The sequence below is a fragment of the Hemibagrus wyckioides genome, linkage group LG03 (assembly GCF_019097595.1).
Source record: "Hemibagrus wyckioides isolate EC202008001 linkage group LG03, SWU_Hwy_1.0, whole genome shotgun sequence".
Lineage (NCBI taxonomy): Eukaryota > Metazoa > Chordata > Actinopteri > Siluriformes > Bagridae > Hemibagrus > Hemibagrus wyckioides.
In genome coordinates, this window is record NC_080712.1 from 7,369,337 (window position 1) to 7,391,191 (window position 21,855).

Genomic DNA, 21,855 nt, shown 5'->3' on the forward strand with positions numbered 1-21,855 from the left:
AGAAATGCCACTATCATTGCATGTGTAAAGGTGGCACCATGTATCAGGATAACAATGCACCAATACACTCAGCAAGACTGGTTTGATGAAAATAAAAGTGAAGTTCAACATATCCACAGATTGCACAAAATCTGAATTTTATTGAGCCACTTTGTTTTGGAAGAGCAGGTCAGGAAACATTTTCCTCCCCCAGCATCATGTAGTGACCTGGTAAATATTCTGTTCCCTCAGGCCATCGTGCAGGACTTGTATCTGTCATTCCCAAGACCAACTGCTGCTGGATGGGCTGCAAAAGAAGGCGCTTCACCATACTAATGAATTATTGTGATCTAAAACAACGTGCTTCAATGTCATTGTTCAACCCCAATATTCACTATTTATTAGATATTATAATACATGCATGTTCAGTAAATAAATAACGGTTGCTTTTAGGCAGTCAGTGTAGAAGTTCAGTGAAATCTTTAAATGCACTTATCACTCTTTTAACTTTTGAGACTAACTCTCAAATATTACTTAAATAATATTTAAATACAGTATGTTCAAATAATGTTGTGACACTCTTACAGGTTCACAGGGAAATGTAATGGGAGACAGGCTTGGGACAACACAAAAAGAGTCTCTTTATTTGTCTGGGCTTTCTTTTTCCTTCTCTTTTCAGTAATTTCATCACAGGGCACATATTTTAACATAATATGATGTTCATCAAGTTTCGGCATGGGAGTGGCTTTTATAAGATATTTTAACACTCATAAGGAGCACACAAAGAGAAGCACAAATGAAAAGCACAGAGGACTACTACACAGCATAGGTGTTTTATAGACTACAGCTCTAAGGTATGATCTATACAAAAGTCTTGTATTAGTGTAATTATTTAAGAATATTAAATAAAAAACAATGAGGAAAAATGTAAAACATTGACATATTAATTTTATTTGCTCCTCACAGTTGCAATCATGACATCCAACAAGGTACAGATCCAATTATTGATCTATTTGCATCTTACGATTCTCCTCATAACAAATCAGTCTCTGGCCTTTAAGCTTTGGAAAAGTGATTCCAAGACACATTTTGACATAACTCATGAAGCAATTTTACAGACAACAGCTGATGTCTGCAGATTTAAAGCTCAACAAGAAGGAAAGGATTTTGTTTTGGTGAACAAACTTTATATTTATTTAAAATATAAAGTGATATAAAATATAAAGTTATTTTTAATTTTTGAAAATCTATTTAAATGTATTGTTTGTGTCTTTCTTATCACAGCCAAACCCTCTGACAGTAGCATCAGTGGCAAAAGCTTGTTACTTTGATTCATTCATTTCTTTTCAAATGAGCGTTTATGTGATAAGTACATCCAATGCCTATATCGATGTCCGGCATCCTGCCAATGCAAGTTATCATTTTGACGGTGAGGAGTTTTTGTCTGGACGTCAAATTATTGCTGAAGGACTTTCTGCTGTTAAATCCAATATCATGAATCAAAGCTATATAACTGCAAGAGAGACACTTGGCAATATCCTACACACTTTGCAGGTATGGCACATTTAACTGCAAAATAGCAATCTTTCAAATAATTTAAATGGGAATTTAATGGGTATTCAAATATTAATTTAAAGACATTAAAGTTGTAATGATGTAAAAGTTAAAGAGGTGTCTAACAATCTTATTGACTTTGCAATGATTGTGATGTAATTCTGATCCATGTTCATGTCTTTAACTAAGGATTTCTATAGTCATAGTAACTGGATTGAACTAAGAAGGACAGAACCTTATTCCGACCTGATTAAACCAGACACCCCGATTAATAACATAGCAGGTAAATTAATTTCTTTGTTGGTAAGTTTACCTGAATCTTTTGCATATTATACATTTGACATTACGGTAAAATACATTAAAGTATTTTTAGGGTAAAAAAAAAAACAGAAAATGCTGAAGAATCCAGGATGTCCTGACCATATACCAGTACATCAGTGTAGCCAGTGAAGAAGATCCTCCTAATTCTCTCTGTTTTGGCCTTCAGTGAGTGGAAGCACTTCCCTGACTGCAACAGAGTGATGAGTCTATTGTTCAAATTGTTGTTTAAATGGCTTCACTATTTTCCTGGAACTGGTCTAGCACTGCTTACTGTAGATAAACTGCAATTCTGCATGTGAAAAGGCTGAATGTATTTTGTTTGTGTGGAAAAGACAAGAAGACAACATGATTACATGAAACATACTACTATTTAGCAGCCTTAGTCTGACAAGCCTTTTCAGATGTAGATGGAGCTTGAACTGCTGCATGAACTTTAGGGCAGCTGGAGTCAAGGCCATCTGGTCCACTTATAGAAGTGCTGGTACTCTGTGAACTTCTGTGCTGAGCTTTAAGAAAATTTATGCTGCATTGAAGTACATCAAGAGAGGACTGGACATAATTCAGCCGAGCGTGGGTTAAAGCTAGGACACGGAAACAAAAGGGACGCATAAAATAGCTGTACATTTAAATTAATTAACAGAAGGAAGAGCAGTGGCTCGGAAAAACTTACCCATGTTGTCTTCCGAGCCAGAATGAGCATGTTTGACAAAAGTAAGCTGGAACAACTCCAGTGATAGGGACCGGAAACACCAATTTTTATACAAGGTTGACAGCAAAATTTGATTAGAATGGAAAATAAAAATATAAGTAAAATATAATGGTGTCTAGAAAAGTCCAAGATTTTTAAAGAAAAAAAACAGGGGAGGTGTTTCAGCTGAGGGGTTTTGGTTTAAGTCATCATTTAATGATAAGTGAAAAAAAAATAAAAGGACAATGTATTGGAGGCTTTGTTTCAGAAGTCATTGGGATGTTCATTAGAGCAACTCAATTCTTGTAACCAGCGCTGTTTGCTAAAGACCTTGTATCTGCATTCATACAGTCTGCATAATTCGTCTTCTTTAATTGAAGTCCTGCTCATCTCGTCAGGTCAATGTGGTGTTGGAGTCAGATGTAGTAAATTGTTAGAAGATCATCATTGGATTAATTTTTTCCACACCATCAAGATGGCTCTTGATGGTACAGGTGTAGAACTTCCTTAACACCTGTGCAGTTTAAAGTCCATTTAGCATCTAAGGTAGTAAAGACACTGATAAGCCTTCTTCACCAGGGTGTTAATGTGTGTTGTGAGCACCAAGGTATTGGAAACTCTCTTGATTGGGGACCCGTTGATCTCAAAGGAATGGTAGCTCCTCTCCTGACTGACCCATTAAGTGGGAAATAATTTAGGTTGTATACCACAGAGTATGTTGTATAGAAAGTAAAACAAAGAAGTCTGAGTTGATACCTTTTTATTATTTTTGCCAGATTCTGAAACATGCAGGAGTTGTGATCGTAACATCTGCATAGGAAACATACTGGAAGAGGTTATTTCACAGCAGAAACTAACATCAGGATACTTTGGCTTTTCCAAACCAAAAGGTAATTTAGTACATAGTTTAAACTAATTTATTACAGATGTAGATACAGAATAAACAAATGAAATCTTTGGTATTTTCAAATTTTCATTTCATCCTAAGGAAAATGCAGTCATGGAGGAATTGTTGATGTATCAAGTTGGGGTCATGGTGGCATAAACAAGGATGATTTAGACTCCAGTCATGGTTATCTGCATAGAATTGCAGCATCAGTAGCCACTGCTGCTTCCAAAGAACTGCTGCAAGACATCCGAGCAGCAGTTGGAGATTCAAAATTTCTTAGGTATAGTAGAAATAGCATAAAACAGGATTTAAGCAATGGTCTAAATAAAATGCATACTTAACATGCATATTTAACATGTACATGTTTTACATGCTTGCTTAATTAGTGTGCCATGTCCATTTGTCTCTTTGTGTAATCTTCTGGCTTCACCTTTGGAACCTGTTATTCAAAGTAACACTTTATTCCTCAACAGTAGTGTTTATTACTTATTTTAAAGTCATATTTGCAGTTATTTACTTTGCCTCTTCTTTAGTAGAAAACACAGGTTTATCTGCTCAGTAGTAGAGTTATGTGCATCACTCCTCTTGTTTTTATCCTCCAGACTTATGGGACTTGGTCAGACTTCAGTGCTTTGTTTTGTTATTGACACCACTGGCAGCATGTTTGATGACATTGCCGAAGTCAAAAGAGTTACTTCATCCATTACTGACAGTAAAACAGACACAGCATCTCAACCTTCAGAATACATCCTTGTGCCATTTAATGACCCTGGTGAGTTTAATTCTTACTTCCTGCTTATTCATAGCATATGCTTACAAAAGCAAATGTTATATTGTTACAATATTCCATATACAATATAGAAGGGCACCCACTCATCACAGCTAATTTAATGGTCCAGCAAAGAATGTCATAGGGATTGGCAGAGGCACAAGCATTTTAAAAGATGGAATTACGGACTGGGGTTGGGGTCCTCTGCTACGAGGTCCAGTTGGACTGAAAGTGCAACTGACTTGAGGTTCTTTGAGCCTGGCTAAAGGGACAGGATGAAATGAAACCAGGCAAGAAACAGGGACAACCTGCCATGGATTCAGCTGGATATACTGTAGGTGAGGTTCTTGTGGTCTGTGATAATAAGGAACGGCTGCTTGGCCCCCTGCTTGTCCCCCTCCAGCCAATGCCTGTACTCATTCAAGGCCAATTTGATGACCAGGAGCTTACAGGGCTGCATGGGAGAAGGGGAGTAAGCATGACTTAATGACTGTGAAAGTTGATGGCTCTGGAAGGCTGGATTGGGGGCTTTTCCCAGTACACTGCCCATACTTGGACACAGCATGGGTCTGCAACCAGGCCTGAATCTGCTCCAACCATTCTGAGATTCCTTGTAGTAAAAGGGGTTGCCAGGGCCTGGCAATGTTTGCCCAGAGCTGTGTCTTGGCCAGCCACAACCTGTCCTATCTGCTCCAGACTTTCTGGCTCACGGTCTGGTGCAGACATATTGTAACAGTGTTGGGCTTGGTACAGAGTGGAAAGAGTACCAAACTAGGCCCCTTATGCAATCAATTAACAGGTGGAAAGCAATTGGAAAGGAAGCTGGATGAATAATACGGAGTGGACAAGGAAGAACGCAACCAGCAAAGAAGTGACCTAAATAATAGGGAGAGCGGGACATAAACCATGCACCATGCTCAGAAACCTATTGTGCATAGGTGTAAGACTTTAATATAGTATATTATTGGATGGAAACATGTAAGACTCTTTTTTCTGCTTTTGTGAAATTAACAAAAAATGAGGATTGTCATGTTTCTAAAGAACCGAAAACAGTCCTTTGTCAGGAAGACTTGGTTCCATCCATAAATTTTACACTATATGTTTGAAAGTATGTGAAAACCTGGCCTTCACACCCATATCTGGATTTTCCAGTTGTTAGAATGTCTTTGATTGCTGAAGAAACTGGAACACTGACAGCACCCCAGGTCTTCTCACCCAATATCAGTGCTTGACCTTTAAAGCTTTTATGGTTGAATGATCACAAATACTCAGAGCCATGCTCCCTATGTCTTTCAAAAAGAATTGAGGCTTATAGGTGTCTATACTGACACATATATTGAAATAACATATTAGAATGAGTATGTGCTGTAATTTGCAGCCAGAACTATTGTTCGAGCTCCTTTTAAAATAAAAATGATCAACACCTAAACAGTCAGCACTGTAATGTATGCAAGAGATATCACCTAAAATAAATTTTCAGAGAAAATAAAGAAAACATTAAGCTTAAGCATAGCATGGTGTTCAACCTTGCTTTATTGATGTAATTTCTAATTAAATCAGAAACTAATTTTATTTTTTAAGTTAAAATTCAGGTCTCAAACCACATTTTCTGTATTGAAGATAAGTGGCTTTATTGTCATTTCATCCATATACAGTTGGTAAGGTTCACAGTGCTACATAAAACAACATAGAACTAAAAAAATACACAGGCCTACATAGGACTATGTGAAGTGCACATGTGCAAACGTGAAAATAGTGCAAAACTGACAAAAACTGAAAAACGTTAGATACTAGATTTTTGTATAAGCATGGCTGAAATGATGAAATAATGAAAAAGAATAATTGTTCAAACAAACAAACCTTAAATACATTTCCTCTATTCTTAAACATTTCAGATTTTGGCCCACTTAAAAGAACAACTGATCCTAATGTGTTTAAACAGCAACTAAGTGTACTTACAGCATCGGGTGGAGGAGATGCCCCTGAAATGTGTCTCTCAGGACTCATGAAATGATATAGTAATATAGTGTTCTGTTGTTGGGTGTTCTTTATATGTCACACTCATGAAATAAGCTTTTTAATGTCATTAATAGTTCCTTGTTTTTGTTACATATTTGTCAAAATGATTTCAAAAACATATTAAGAAAGACATGACTTCTAAAGGTTTACTTACTAAGTTTCTTAATAAAGTTGACTTCAAAAAAGTTAAATTTAATGCAGCTATGTTCTACAGCAGCTATGCAGCTATGTTCTATCATTAGAACATTCCAGGTTCAGGCCGGGAACAAGGAACAAGGAAGCAAGCAAAAAAACAGTCAATAGGCTCTTTATTCTTTATCTTATACTTTCATTTTTCAGCTGTTTTATTTTAGAAATACCCAAGCGCTCATGTACACTCACAAACAGCTCTGCACTAATTGGCTCTCTCTCAAGGGGCTCATCTCTTTCTTATTCATCCTTGACACAAGACAAAGAATTTTACCTGCAGGTGTGCAATTCTTATCACTCACCTTCTCCGGCCTCCACTTACAAACCAGCGCTCGAGCATGCCCCTGTTTACACAATCAGTAATCACAGTTTGGTCAGTCACTCACTCAGGCAGCCTGTTAATCACTCACTCAGTTTGTGTGCCAGTAAGTCAGTCATTCAGTGAATCACTCATTCAGTTACTGAGTTAGTGTGTGTTACAACCATGTCTGCTAATCCTCCTACTACTCGCCAGAGGGAGCAGTCGCCTGAATTTTGCAATGGTACACTTCTGTTTTTTACTTTCAGGTTAGTGTATTTAAGTACTGCAACTAAACGCGCACATCTTCACGAAGTATCGTCAGACTTTCTGTGTTACCAAGCCTTGTTATTTTCTCTATTGTTTACTCTGTGTATTACTTTTGTATGTTACTTTCAGTTTATGGTTTTTGCCTTGCCCTTTGTATTTGTTTGCTCCACTAACTGTCTATACTGGTTTCTGATTATCTTTGCCTGTTTTTCTGACCCTGCCTCTACCTGAGAATTTTGGATTATTCTGCCTTGGTTTTCATTAAACTGTTTTACTCCGCACATGGATCCTGCAGCTCAATCCTTACAGTCGGACAGATAGTCAGTCAGTCAAGCACTTAATCTATTAGTCAAAATCCCTGTTCTAAGTTGTCCCCCTGTATAATACCTGTTTTATTTCAGTCTTAATTAAGTACAAGCACCTTTTTTGTTCCAGCTTGCCCTTGCTGAATCTCCACTGCGTACTGAGATTTTTGTTTTCACTGATGCTGATGCAAAAGATAAATATTTGAAAAGTACTGTGCAAGCACTGATTGAGATAACAAAGTCTAAAGTGAGTGCGTGCAAATGTTCATATACACACAAGCCAATTACTGATACTTTTATTTAGATGTATGGTCATTATTTATCATTTACTCATATAAATAAAGACTAGATAATGTGGGCAAAACACTAATAAAATCTTCTTTCTTTTCCAATTTGAAGGTAACCTTCATGCTAACTAATGCCATTAGTTCTCGTCGCAGAAGAAGTGCTGTGTCCAGAGACGGCCAACAACAAGTCTCCACTCGGGTTTTAAATTCATTTAACCAGGTCTACCAGGACCTGGCTCAGGCCTCTGGTGGCCAGGCTATTGAAGTCACCAAAAGAAACCTGACCCAAGCAACTAACATTATTGCAGTTTCCTCCAGATCTACACTGGTAAATAAAGAAATAATACAAAACAAGCATGGCATAATCAGCTATATTGTATGTAGTGGAATTCTAAGCATCACTTGGATCCCAATTAGACTAGCATCCTATTTAGGGTGTATTCAGGTCTCACTAAGCTCTAAATCCACTGAAACTTTAAATATGGTAATGGATGTTACCGAAGATGACTAAAGAAATGAAAGTTACCATCCCTGTAGTGTTTTGCTAATGTTTTTTGTATTCAGTTATTGTAGACTGAACTTTCCTTAAAGGAGAAGTTCACATCCAGAACAAAAAATTACAAATAATTTACTCACCCTCTAGCTCTGGGATGTGTGTCTGTGATGCTACGTACTACGTAATCACGTCGGAAGGTCACATGTGACATAGGTGGAACAACAGACCCAGTGTTTACTAGTGTGGAGAAGGAGGACCACTCTGAAGTTGTTGCATGTGAAATGACACAAAGTTATATGTCTTTGTGTCAGTTTTTTGTTTAAAATTGTCTGTTTGTTTGTGTACCCTGGATGTGGAAATCGTTTTAAGCCTAAAAGATTACGTCCACTTGGAAATAATGTGACTGCTCTCAAATATTCTTTAAAAAATCCTGAGCAATTAAAGCTGTGGTTGCTCGTTCTGCACCTGGATATCAACAGACCCATACATTCTTGTTGGTCTGTAGGTCACTGGGTCTGTAGTTCTGGGTCTGTAGTTCCCGACACTGGGTTTGTAGTTCCAACCTATGTCACGCTTGACCTTTCGACATGACTGATGTCACAGCCATCATGTCACAGCCATCCATGCAATATTCTGCTGTGATGTCAGCAAAAGCAGCATTTATTCCAGCAAGCAGAGACATTTAGTCCTGATGTCAGTGATCATAGTCTTTCCCCCACCATTCAGAAAAGAACTGAAGAATGTTGAATAGGGTAGAAGGTACTCTATCTGTATCCTTAATGTCAAAACATTCGTTAATGACATTTGTGCAGTGAAATATTTGATAAGGCATGTCTTCCCAGGCTTCTGTAATTGTAAGAGATAAGATCTCTCTAGAAGGTGTACAATATTATGGAGATGCTGTGTGTTGTATGGGTCAATATTGGGAATACATTCTTCAGACCATTCTCAGATATTGTAGCACATTGATCAATTGCCCCTGCATTAGCCTTGTACATAACTTGCATGTTATGTATAAGGCTGGACAAAACTATAGAATAGAAATTCCACAACTTGTGATTGGTCTCTGATTAAATATTTAACTATATAATGTTAACACTAAAGTTCAGCATGTATGCCTTAACTGTCTCAGCATATAGTAGTCATATGAGTATCATGTAATGAGAAATTTTTCTGCTTCTTCAGGTCACTTTACTCCAGGCTGTAAGAAATACAGCAAAAGCTGAAAACGTCTCAGCATTTGTGGATACTTCTGTGCAAAACCTGACAATTTACATCACAGGCAACTCTCCAGATTACACCATCACTAGTCCCTCAGGTGTGTGGAATGTTATATTAACTAATAATCACATTCTGAGATACCACAACACTCAGAAACAAATTCAAGGTCAATATTGTGATATTATCTAACCCAGGAGTCTCACAGAACAACACAGAACTAAATGGCATGTTGGGGCTTATTCAGAAAGTTGGTAACTTCCATACAGTGCAACCAAATATCTCAGACCAGACTGGACTGTGGCTCTTCAGTATAAACTCAACAAACCCATACACCATCAAAGTTGTTGGTAAAATGAGTTCTCTTTGCAGCTCTCTCCTGCTTAGCTTTGTATTAATAAAAGATGAAAATACAAATGTTAAAATGAGAAAATATAAATGTCAGAAAATATTAATGTTTCTGAAACTGATCAGTTTGACTTATTGTTTCGATCAAGGTCAAAGTGAGGTTGACTTCCTCTTTGACTTTGTAGAACTTTCCCAAGGGCTTCATCCAAGCTATGCTGTTTTAAACAGCCGGCCTGCTGCAGGTAAGTAACTCTCTGTAATCATAATAATAACATGACTGTGGTCAAATTCTTGACACATGTTTCTGCTCATTTTTATTTATCATTCAGATAGCAATGTCAGCCTGTTGGTGACCATGGTTGGTGGGGACAGTGAGAGGCCAACAGAGGTGTCTCTTGTCGAAGCCTCAAGTTCAAACTCTTTACATGGGTTACTAGAAAAAGTAGCTAGTGGGCAGTACTTGGTGACCTTCAACAGCAGGAGAGTTCACTGTTCGTGTGGTTGGACAGATCAGCTCCTCTAGAGCTTCAGCTAACATTTTTCAGAGACAGTCACCAACTCAGGTCAAAGCATCAACTGTGACCATTACTGTAAGTTTAATTAAAAATATTCTTAAAATAATAAGAAGAAGGACAAGAATAAGAAAAGACCAACACATTAATTTCCATCCAGCCAAAAATCAAATTAAGGTTAAAGAAATTAATTACAGGCTTTTGCATGTTCTCATTTTAAGGAGGACAGGTGTATTTTTTTTTTATTCTCACCCTAAATTCTAAAACTTTTAAAAGTTTTTTTTTTTAATTCTCAAGTAGAGTATACTGGATTCCTTTAGGTTTACATTATTTCCTGCTCATGAAAACTGCTCAACGTTTGCAAAGACTTATTGTCATTGAAAGTTTTTAGGATTTTGATTTCTTTCTATTTTTACTTTCCACTTACCCTCAGACTCAACCAGTTGGAACAATGGAACCAGGAAAACAATTCACTCTTCCTTTCACAGTGGCAACCAAAGGTTCAGGAGGAAGCTTTAAAATCAGTGTCAGCAATAATCGCAATTTTAAGACTCTTTTCAACACATTCATAGCTCTGGAGAGTGGGGGCAGTGCAAATGATACAGTAACTCTGACTGCTCCGGAAAATACTTCATCTGGAACTGATGCCACTGTGACAATCCAGGCTGAAACACCTGGATGGAATTGAATTGAATCCAATTATGCTGTGCTACGTATTGCTGTCATTGCTCCGGTAAACAATTCACATTACTTTAAATGTTCCAGGATACTGTCAACTGAATTATGAATGCTTAAATTTAATTGTTGAAAAGAACGATTGTGAGCTTTCAAAGCTGAGAAGTCATTGTATCATAGTATTAAATAACAATGCCACTGCTACTCTGATATTAATTTTGTATTTCTGTGGCAATCTGTGAAAACCTGTCAAAAAAATCTGGTTTGGAGAAATTGGGTTCTCTTTTGAGGGAACTCGATACTGCGTCATGGCTGATGCTATGGGAGCGCTTCTATGTGTAAGTTGTGTCTGAATCTCTGTGTGAAATCACACTGATTTATCAGCTCAGGTAGGTCATGTGACGAAGTGGAGCGTGCCAGCAAGACCATGAAAGGGCATCTACATCACATTACTCCAGCTCAAATTTAAATTCTAATTCAAAATTCTAATTTTATTTAGCACATACAAAATCATGCACAGTACGTAAAGTAGTGAAATGCTTACAACTGACCTTGTTACAAGAGAAGAAGAATAGAATAATTTAAAGTGTATAGACATACAAATTATAGGGATATAAATAAAATAAAGATATAGAATATGAAAATGTAATATTTATATCTCATAAATCTAATAATTATATCTCATATTAGATATGCATATATAAATGATATATAAGAAAAATATGATATATACATAAATGTAAGATAAATATATAGATAGCAGAAACGTTTCCCCAACTGCAACAAAGAAAGAGTCCATTGTTGGGATGGCTGAGGTCCTTCATTATCTTCCTGGCTTTGGTCCAGCAACGCTTGCTGTATATAGACTCCAGGTCAGGGAGCTCGGTGCAGATGATATGCTCAGCTGATCGCACCTTCTGGAGAGCTTGCCTGTCCTGCTTGGTGCTGTTTCCAAACCAGGCTGTGATGCTTCCCATCAGGATGCTCTCAATGGTGCAGTTGTAGAATGTTTTTAGCACCTTTGAGGGCAGTTTAAAGTCTGTTAGCTATCTGAGATTGTAAAGACACTGCCGGGCTTTCTTCACCAGTGTGTTGAAGTGACAGGACCATGACAGGTCCTGCGTGATGTAAATACCTAGGTACCGGAAACTGTCCACTCTTTCCACTGGGGTCCCATTGATAGTGAGGGGTTGGTAATTCCTCTCCTGCTTTGTACTGAAGTCCACTATCAGCTCCTTAGTCTTGCTGATGTTCAGGAGGAACAGTCAGGAGGTCCTGGCACTATGTCTCCAGGTTTTTAATCTCATCTACGTAGGCCGTCTCATCATTGTTGGAGATCAGATCCACCACCACAGTATCGTCTGCAAACTTAATGATGTTGGTGGAGCTGGAAGTGGCCACACAGTCGTAGGTGTACAGTGAGTACAGCAGGGGCTCAGAACACAACCCAGGGGGCTCCAGTGCTTAGGGTGAGTGAGTCTGGTTCCTCTCAAGGTTTCTTCCTCATACCATCTAAGGGAGTTTTTCCTTGCCACAGTCGCCTCAGTCACCTCAGGCTTGCTCATTTGGGATAACATCTAGGACTGTTTGTCTGTTTATATGTTTGTTGTTTTCTTATGTTGTTTCTTATGTAAAGCTGCTTTGAGACAATGTTTTTTGTAAAAAGCGCTATACAAATAAAATTGAATTGAATTGAATTGAGGGTGAGACATGGTTGCCCATCTGTACTGCCTGTGGCCTGTCTGTCAGGAAGTTGGAGATCCATCGAAACAGGGATGGGCTGAGGCCCATGATCTCCAACTTAGTGGTGACTATGTTGGGAATTATGGTATTAAATGCTGAACTGTAGTCTGCAATCAGCATTTTAACATAATTCCCCTTTCTGCTGTACAGGTGGCTCAGGGGTTTGTGATGGAGGTGTGCAACGGTGTCCTAGGGAGTCAGGTAGGGAAGAAGTGATGAAGTCTCTGATTAGTCTTTTGAAGCACTTCATTAGGACTGAGGTCAGGGCTATTGGGTGGTAGTTGTTTGGGACAGGTGGGCTGGGGTTTCTTGGGGACAGGAACAATGGTGGACTGTTTGAAGCATGTAGGGATTATAGACTGTTCCAGGGAGAGTTTGAATATTTCAGTGATATTTCAAGCTGGTCAACACAGGCCTTCAGGGCCCGACCCATGATGCCACCTGGTCCTGCTGCCTTCCTAGTATTCACTTTTCTGAATGCTTTTCTCACGTTGTGCTCCGAGATGATGAGCGCATTTTCCTCTCCGGTGTTCTCTGCATGCATGCTGCCTATCGTACTGTTAGCTTTGCTAAGGCTGTTAGCGCTGTGAGCTGCAGCCTTGAAGCGAGCAAAAAAGGTGTTTAGCTCGCCTGCCATAGAAGTGTCCGCATTCACTGTTCTGGAAGATGGTGTTCTGTAGTCTGTTATTGTTCTTAGTTCCTGCCACAGACACCTAGAGCCACTTTGATGAAATTGTGACTCTAGTTTCGTTCCGTAGTGCCGCTTCACCTCCTTCACCACTTTGCACATGGATGCAGCCTTATACTTGTCCATGTTTCTACTGGCAAGCCCCATGTGGAGCGGGGAGTGGCATCTTAAGGCATCATGGACAGTTTTATCCACACACAGCTTCTGATTAGGAAACATTCTGATGATAGTTTTGTGAACTGTGTCACCCGCTAGTTTCCTAAATCCCACAATCACTTCTGTAAACTCGTTGACATCATCAGAGCTGCGCCTAACATGTCTGCATCATCTAGGGCATCTTGTAGAGTGGCCACTAATTGGTCTGTCCAGTGCGTGACCTCCCGCTGAACTGGGTCTTCCTGCTTTAGCCTTTGTTTATATCTAGGCATGAGGAAGATGGCAGAATGATCCGATTTCCCAAACGATGAACATGACTGAGCTTTGTAGCAGTCCTTGAACTGTGTGTAGCAGTGGTCCATTGTTCTTCCTCCCCTGGTGGGGCAGGTGATGTGTTGAAAGTTTGTCGCTGCACGTTTGAGGCACTGTTGAAGTCCCCTGCTATAATGAGTGCAGTGTCATGGTGTTGTGTCTGGTGACGAGTGAGAGCTTCATGCAGCTCCCATAAAGCAGTGTCCATGTCCACCTGAGGTGAAATATAAACAGTGCTGACTATGACCGAACTAAATTCCTGAGGCACATAGAAAGGGCAACATTTGATGGTTAGAAGTTCCAGGTTGAGTGAGCAGGAGCGTAAAAGAGGTGAAATGCTCTCTCTGTTGCACCAGTTGTTGTCTTCCATTAGACACACTCCACTTCCTCTTGTATTTCCCGACTCCATTGTTCTGTCCATGTGGTGAACCAAGAAGAACTCAGCCGGCTGGATGGTGTGGTCCGGTACCACTGGGTTCAGCCATGTCTTGGTGAAGCAGAGATGGTTGCAGTCCCGAATGTCTCTCTGGAACTGGGCCCTGAGGTCATCGAGCTTGTTTTCTAGAGACTGGACATTGGCTAACAGGATGCTAGGCAAGGGAGTCCGGTGTGCACGTGCTCTTAGCCTGTTCCTGATGCCGGCTCGTTTTTCCCCCTCGGTCGCCGCTTTGGGTCGCGTCCTTTGTTCCTCAGAATCTCGCTCAGCCAGCATGAGTCCGGGTTTAAAAACAGCGGTAGGTGAGTAGATTGTAAACCAATAGAAATAAGAATGTCTCCGTCATAGTAATAATGTCCATTGTGTAGGTAGATATGTTTCAAAGTGGTCCGAAGTGCAAAAAATAAACAAAAACAAACAAAGCGTGGTCAGAGCAGTCATGACGGCAGCCAACCTCACCGGTGCCATCTTGGGTAATGATTGGGTAGCTTCTTTGTCTTCATAAAGCACTCTGTCTATGCTTGTGTCAGTTGTTTGTCCTGTCTGTCTAGACTAGGGAAAAAGAAAATACATCTAAAATTAGGAAAGATGGAAAGTTAAAAAAGTGTGTGCATCTGTGCCCCACTACATTACAAGCTCTTGCTTGGCTGTTTTCTTGGCCTCATGGCTCAAGTCCGACTTAGATTATGCCTTGCAGGTTAAGCTAGTGCAGGCAGAACAAGAGATGGGTGATCCCCATGATCCCCTTTCTCTTGCCATCTTTTCCGACTCGGATTTCCCTGCTTCGACTCTGGGAGCTTGCATTGTGATTTCTCCCACCCCTAACGAGGAATTATTATTGTTCTTCATCAGACTCTGAGGAACTGAGGAAGTGTGGACAATGATGAATTGCTTTTTGAGAGAAAGGAATCAGTGGCGTTCCTGACGTTGAGTTCTGTGGGAAAAGGCTACAGTTTGCCTCCTGTTCTCCTTCTTTCAGGGTGTGCTGTCCACTGTTGGCACAGACCAAATCTCATTCCTCTAGGAGGAACTTCTCTCATGTAGAGTGCATTTCCCTCCCAGGTGGAGCCTCTGGTTTTATATCTGGAATTTCTCAATTTTAGACCCATGTGCTCCGAACTGTATACAGAAACATGCAAGTCTGAGATGTTAACATTCAGGGTCATTGTGTCACAGATCAGGTCTGAGGTCTGATTATTTGTGATGATAATCCTGAAGGGTGCCTATCTTCACATAGGCATCTTACCAGAGCACGGGAGACTCCCCTGGTTCACTTTTGGGGCAAAGCGTACCAGTGCCAGGTTCTCCCTTTAGGCCTATTATTATTGCTCACCCTCACAAAGTGCATGGAGGCTGCTCTGGCATCATTGCATCCTGGGGCATCCATGTACTCAATTATCCAGATGACAGGCTTATCTTGGCTTGGTCAAAAGAAGTGGCAGCCAGGCAATGAGATGCCATGCTTGCCCACATGAGGGCTATAAGAAGATTGCCAAGACCCTGAAACTGAGAGGTGGGCAAGACCATACAGCGGTTCCACTCAGAACAGGCCTCGCCATGGTTGACCAAAGAAGTTGAGTGCACATGCTCAGCATCATATTCAGAGGTTGTCTTTAGGAAATAGATGTATAAGTGCTGCCAGCATTGCTGCAGAGGTTGAAGGGGTGGGGGGTCAGTGCTCAGACCATATGTCACACACTGTATCAAATTGGTCTGCATGGCTGTCATCGCAGAAGGAAGCCTCTACTAAAGATTGATTGATGGATTAATGGATTACTGGAACCATGTCCTGTGGTCCGATGAGACCAAGATAAACTCATTTGGTTCAGATGGTGTCAAGCGTGTGTGGCGGCAACCAGGTGAGGAGTACAAAGACAAGTGTGTCTTGCCTACAGTCAAGCATGGTGGTGGGAGTGTCATGGTCTAGGCCCGTATGAGTGCTGCCAGCGCTGGGGAGCTACAGTTCATTGAGGGAACCATGAATGCCAACATGTACTGTGACATATTGAAGCAGAGCATGATCCCCTCCCTTCAGAGACTGGGCGGCAGGGCAGTATTCCAACATGATAATGACCCCAAACACACCTCCAAGATGACCACTTCCTTGCTAAAGAAGCTGAGGGTAAAGATCTCCAGACCTAAACCCTATTGAGCATCTGTGTGGCATCCTCAAATGCAAGGTGGGGGAGCGCAAGGTCTCTAACATCCACCAGCTCTGTAATGTCATCATGGAGGAGTGAAAGAGGACTCCAGTGGCAACCTGTGAAGCTCTGGTGAACTCCATGCACAAGAGGGTTAAGGCAGTGCTGGAAAATAATGGTGGCCACACAAAATATTGACACTTTGGGTCAATATTTGGACATTTGGACAATTTGGACATTTCCACTTAGGGGTGTACTCACTTTTGTTGCCAATGGTTTAGACAGGCTGCACAATCACTACTTTACATTGTAGCAGAGTGTCATTTCTTCAGTGTTGTCACATGAAAAGATATAATAAAAATATTTACAAAAATGTGAGGGGTGTACTCACTTTTGTGAGATACTGCATATATATATATATATATATATATATATATATATATATATATATATATATATATATATATATATATATATATATATGTGTGTGTGTGTGTGAGGCAGTTAATGTAAATGCTAACTGCTCAGGCAACTGCAGCCTTTCATCGTGGTACCTCACTGCCAACTTGACTGATGGAAATGGATCAGGCATTCAGAGTGTGAGAATCCTCCAGGGAAATGGCAACATCACCACCACCACTGTGTTCAATGACACAGGCGTAAATGTCACTATGGTCATATACAATGCCTCCTGCTGTTCCCAGGACCTGGAACTGGTTGTTGTGGATTAAATGGGAAATGTTGCCACATGTTTTAAATCTGTAAGAGCACCAGGCAGCAGCACTGCACCCCCTTTAACAGCAACTGGCACCACCGACAGCAACAGCACTACTATCACTGCAAATACAACTACAACATCCACAGCTCATCCCACCAGTCAAACCAGCACAAACAGTGTAAAATGCATGCTGTTTCTGCCAGTCTTCCTTTGGCTAAATGTAGGAGTTTCTATTTACCATGTTATGCACCCTTAGGAAAACAATGGTCTGAATTCAAATCAGATTGACATATTTAGGCCCACATAAGGTATTCCTATTACATAGTGCTTTTACTTACTCTGAGTAAAAAATAAAATACACTGTAATAATGAAATTTCTTTATCTCTGTAATTGGAAGTATGAAACAGGAAGGAAATCTTACATAATATTGTACACTCTGCCTGTTTAGTCTGAGTCGAAATACTGAGGGCTTTACTCATATATGTTAAGGATGTTATTCATGAAAGTCATGAAATGGTATTTAATTAAATGCACAAATAACATTTATGCTAAGCTTGTTAAAGTGTTACTGTTAATCGTTAATGTTAAAGAAACTGTTAAAAGAATACGTTAATCTTTAGAACCAAAACCAAAATCTGAATTTGCAGATTTTGACATTGTTGCATATTTTTTCCCTTTCAATTTGCAATAACAAATAAAATGTTTGTTAACATTGATATGTAATTTTAGTTATACCTCATAAATGTTGAATTTTTGGTGGAAATTGACTTGTTGAGCAAGCCTAGGGTGACTGTGGCCAGGAATAACTCCCTTAGATGGTAAGAGGATGAAACCTTGAGAGGAGGATCAAAAGGAAACCCATCGTCATTTTGGTGATGAAAATGAGTGAAAATTACCATAAAAACCAGAGAGTGTGATTATTAATAATGTCCTTTCTACAATCATATACAGTCAGTTGGAGTTGTGTAACCAGGAGCTTCTGAGCAGCTCATAAATTAGCTCAACAACTGCGTTTATTATAGATTCAACACCAACTCCTCCATGCTACGCCTTCAGATGCTCAATGATGGAGATACAGCATATGTGTGTTGATTAGGAAGTTGTTGTTCTCAAAGTCCACATGGGGTTGGCAGCTGCTCTTTGAATGTCCAAAATCTTCATAAAGTAGAGTATAACTGGGGCTGGTACATCTCTGGATGCCTCAGGATCCTTGCAGGGTTGGACTCTTCTGACTCAAGGTCCGAAATTTTCATGAAGTGGAACACAACTGGAAACTGGGCACATCTCTAGATGCCTCGGGCTGGGTAGAAAAAGAGAAGCAAGTGGAGAGGAATTAGCTGTTCATGATATTAGCAAGCACTGTATGATAATGTGCATTTGATCAGATGTACTGGAACACAAGGTTATGGGATTATTATGTCTATGCCTGGCTAAAGAGATTTACGTAGATTTTTAATCTACATTTAAACTGCAAGAGTGTGTCTGAGCCCCGAACACTGTCAAAATTGTGTATGTGAAAAGCTCAAGACATTTTCGTAAAAATTACCATATATTCTTTACTAATTCCAAAAATGAAGCTAGCTAGATAGTACATAGTTTCAATAATATCAAGGTAGCTTGCTAGATATCTAGCTAGTTAGCATATTAGCTAAGATGATATATAAGTTTATATGTGTGTGTGTGTGTGTGTGTATGTGTGTGTGTGTGTGTGTGTGTGTAACATAAGATTGAATAGGAGTCTGAAATTAAAAATACATTTATAATTGTATTATTATTCACCCCTAATTACTGTGAAACCCCTAAATGTGTTCTTTTAGAATAGACATAGAAAGTGCGCAATTAAGAACACAGCAGTATTTTACGTGTTAACGCATGTACAACAAACAAATACACAAATATATGGAACATGTGGGTGAATGATGAATTAAAGGTGTAATGGGTGTAATGAAATAAAGGTGTTTTTGGGCAAAATAAGTTCTGAAGTTTAGATATTAAATATTAAAATATTAGTTTCAGTATTAAAACTTGTGACCCATAGGCTGTATGTAGGCCACAGAAAGGTGGGGCTGTTTTTAGGGGGAAAGCTTAGTGAACGTCAAAACAATCCATAGAAAAAATCGACTCCAGCAAGCCTAGGTAGCGTGGCTAGAGGGTATAAATACTGGGAGATTTGTAAAGGGGGGGTGCTTGACTGCATCGATTCATGAATCTGTGTATTTGAGTGCCAGTTTTGGTGATTTTTTTTCTAAATAAAACCGGTTGCTTTTTCTCATCCAAGCCTGGAGGACTTCTTTATTTCTTTGTTTCTCCTGCAATTTTTCATCTGAACTATAAGACTATTTGATAATATTGGAAAATTGAAGAAGGTTCTAGGACCACCCTGAAGTGTCCACCCGGAGAGGGGCTCTGGGTTCCGACACAATGAATACATTAACAGTGGTTCAATAGGTTACAGACTTAGGATACTATTAGCCTAAAATTGTTTTTTTTTTTTTTTTTTTTTTAAACCTTTAACAATATATAAACAGGGAAAGATAAGAGTGCTTCAGGAAAAGGTAGGTCTTTAGATGTCGTTTGAAGAGATTCAGTGACTCAGCTGTACGGACATCTAGGGGAAGTTCATTCCACCACCTCAGTGCCAGAACAGAGAAGAGTCTAGATGAATACCTACCTTTTACCCTGAGAGATGGTGGGACCAGTCGGGCAGTGCTAGTGGATCGGAGGGAGCGAGGTGCAGTGTGAGGAGTAATAAGATCTTTGAGGTAAGGTGAATGGTGATGTAAGGTAATGGTGCTGGTCCATTCTTGGCTTTGTATGCAAGCATCAGTGCTTTGAATCTGATGCGTGCAGCTACCGGAAGCCAGTGGAGGGAACGCAGCAGTGGGGGGGGGGGGACTTAGGCAGGTTGAAAACAAGCCATGCAGCTGCATTTTGGATCATTTGCAGTGGACAAATTGTATTCAGAAGAAGACCTGCCAGTAAAGAGTTGTAGTAGTCCAGTCTCGAAATAACCAGAGACTGAACAAGCACCTGAGTAGCCTGTGTGTATAGGAATGGTCGAATCCTTCTAATGTTATACAGAAGAAACCGTCATGAGCGTGTCACATTATCAACATGGGAGGAAAAGGACAGTTGATTGACTATGTTTACCCCAAGTTTGCGAGCAGTGGCTGAAGGGGAGATCATCAAGTTGTCCAGAGATAATGCAAGAACCTGGGCCAGGGTTGAATAACCTGGGATGACCAGCAGTTCAGTTTTGCTGGGATTAAGTTTCAGCTGATGAGCTGTCATCCAAGATGAAATGTCCGCCAGACATGCTGAGATCCGAGCAGAAGCCATGGTATCTGAGGGAGGAAAGGAGAAGATAAGTTGTGTGTCATCGGCATAGCAGTGGTATGAAAAGCCATCTGAGGATATAACTTTGCCAAGAGAGTGGGTGTAGAGGGAGAAAAGGAGAGGGCCAAGTACTGACCCTTGTGGCACACCAGTAAAGAGTCTGCGTGGAGCAGATGTCAATCCCTTCCATGTTATCTGATATGAGCGACCATCCAGGAAGGAAGCACACCATTCCCATGCTGTTACACAAATTCCAAGACTCCTGAGGATGGACAATAGAGTCTTGTGGTTAATTGTGTCAAATGCTGCAGAAAGGTGGAGGAGGATAAGGACTGATGATACCTTGGCTGATCTAGCAGCATGTAGTTTCTCAGTGACCGCCAAAAGGGCAGTCTATGTGGAATGTGCTGCTTTGAAGCCAGACTGGTTGGGATCATGGAGGTTATTCTGCAAGAGAAAGTCAGACAGCTGATTATAAACAATTCATTCGAGAATTTTTGAAAGAAGAGAAGTAATACCGGTCTATAATTATTGATCTCAGAGGGATCCAAAGCAGGTTTCTTCAGTATAGGGATAACCCTTGCTTTCTTAAAGGCAGTGGTACCTGTCCAGCTGTTATGGATCCATTGATGACTGTGGTGATGAAGGGCAGGTCAAGTGAGATGGTCTGGAGCATAGTGGAAGGGATTGGATCCAGCGGGCAGATGGTAGGATTGTAGGAGTGGATGATTTGCAAAAACTTTTCTGCTGCTATGGTTGAGAGGTGCTTCAGTGAAGGAGTAGCTGAGTCCTGGCTGTGTAATGTAGATGAAGTTGGGGCAGACATGAAGGTCTGGCAGATCTTCTCAATCTTCTCTGTGTAAAAAGTGGCAAAATCTTCAGCGGTCAGGGAGGATGGAGGAGGTGGAGTCAAAGGGTTGAGTAGTGCAAAGATGATGTTTTCGGGGAGCTTTCGGGGATCTTGTGCAGAACCTTCAAGCTTTTGAAGTCTTGGCCAAAGAGGATCTGGACAGAAGCGTACAATAAGAGAGTGTATCCTGGTCATCTAGCCAGCACAATTTGGCCCTTGTCAAACTTGCTCAAATATGCTTGCCCATATTTCCTGCTTCTAACACATCAACGTTGAGGACAAAATGTTCACTTGCTGTCTAATATATCCCACCCACCAACAGGTGCCTTGATGAGGAGACAATCAGTGTTATTCACTTCACCTGTAAAATCCTACACACTTTGCAAGTATGACACTATTGTATAATAGAATAGCAGTATTGCTAATAACTAAGATGAAGATATATTGAGTATTTTAAAATAAATTTGAAATTAAACTGCTTCAATGGGACACTAATTGTTCACCAAATAATTAAATCTGTGCAGGGTACAATGAAATCTCAAGACTATCAAGGCATTCTGGAGTGAAATGTGCTGAAATGTGCAGTGTCAGAAAGCTTGGTCTCAGTCACAGGTCATGTATCCTCCAAAAGGACAATGACCCAAAACACACAGATAA

At 40.1% G+C, this 21,855-nt stretch overlaps 1 pseudogene; it reads left to right on the forward strand.

The window, feature by feature from the left end:
- Positions 1 to 953: 953 nt before the first annotated feature.
- Positions 954 to 18,349, forward strand: LOC131347397 (von Willebrand factor A domain-containing protein 7-like; annotated as a pseudogene).
- Positions 18,350 to 21,855: the final 3,506 nt, after the last annotated feature.